Below are 1,540 nucleotides of genomic sequence, written 5' to 3'. Positions count from 1 at the left end.
GGAGCAAAGGAAGGAAGGAAGGCTGGCCACAATAATACCTTGAACTTTCAGACAGAGAGAACAGAACTATGATTACCAGAGGTGGGAAAGGGGGAGGGGAGTTAGGGAGAAATTGGGTGATGGACACAAGAATAATTACAATTTGTAATGATGAACATTCTAATAATACTGATTTGATCATCACATGTTGTACACAAATACTGATGGTCAACTGTGTATCCCATAAACATGCATAACCAATTATGTTTCAATTTATAAAAATTCATATAAAAAATAACAGGTCTGGTCACCTCATAACCCTGATATATCAGACTTTGGCTCTGTATTGTCTGCAGAACAAAGTCAAAATTCCTCAGCACAGCCTACAGGACTGCCAAATGACTCCAAACTTCCACACCAACCTCGTGCTCTACCTCTCTCTCCTCCACCCTCCCTCTGGCCACACCAGATGTGTAGGCAGTCTTGAGCCCACTCTGCTCTTGCACACTTTTGTGTCTCTGCTTGGTTCTGCTCATTTGTTTGAAATGTCACCTATGGTGAAGCTTCCCTGATCCCTTAGCGCTCCCTCTTCCCTCTGGAGCCCCTGCAGCACCAGGCTCTGACCATACTGTGTACTGCTTCATACAGTGCGGTGCTCCAGTACAGGCTCTGACAGCATTTAGGGGCAAGTGACTTTTGAAAAGGGTGCCAAGACCATTCAATGGGGAAAGAATAATGTTCTCAACCAATGGCACTGGGATAACTGGATATCAACAAACAAAAGAATGAAGTTGTAGCCCTACCTCATGCAATATATAAAAATTAACTCAAAATGGACCAAAGACCTAAAGGTAAGACCTTAAACTATAAAAATCTTAGAAGAAAACATAGGGGTAAATCATTATGACCTTGGATTTGGCAATGGGGTTTCTTAGATATGACCCCAAAAGCACAAGCAACAACAACAACAAATAGATAAATCAGATTTCATCAAAATTTAAAACGTGTGCTTCAAAGAACACTATCAAGGAAGTGTAAAGACAACACACAGAATGGCATGAAATTTTTGCAGATCATATATCTGATACAGGACTTATATCTAGAAAATATAAAAAACTCTTACAATAATAAAAAGATAACTCAAATTATAAAAGTAGGCAAAAGATGTGAACAGACATTTCTCCAAAGAACATATATAAATGGCCATTATCAAGACCATTGCAAATATTAACTAATGGTAAATATGACTATTATCATCAGGGAAATGCAAATCAAAACCACTTCATATGCACTAGAATGGCTATAATTAAAAGGACAGATAAACAGTTTTGGCAAGGACCTGCACAAATCAGAACCCTCATATACCGCTGATGGAAATGTAAAATGGTGCAGGTACTTTTAAACACAGTCTGGCGTTTTCTCAAAAAGTTAAACATGGAGTTACTGTTTGATCAAGAAATTCCATTCCCAGGTATATACATGAGAAGAGAAAATATGTCTACAAACAAAAACACTGCACACGAATGTTTATAGCAACATTAGGCAAAACCTGCTGTACGGC

This window comes from Galeopterus variegatus, unplaced genomic scaffold, assembly GCF_000696425.1.
Source record: "Galeopterus variegatus unplaced genomic scaffold, G_variegatus-3.0.2 Scaffold5676, whole genome shotgun sequence".
Lineage (NCBI taxonomy): Eukaryota > Metazoa > Chordata > Mammalia > Dermoptera > Cynocephalidae > Galeopterus > Galeopterus variegatus.
The sequence above is the reverse complement of the archived record's forward strand: the minus strand, read 5'-3'. Positions refer to the sequence as shown.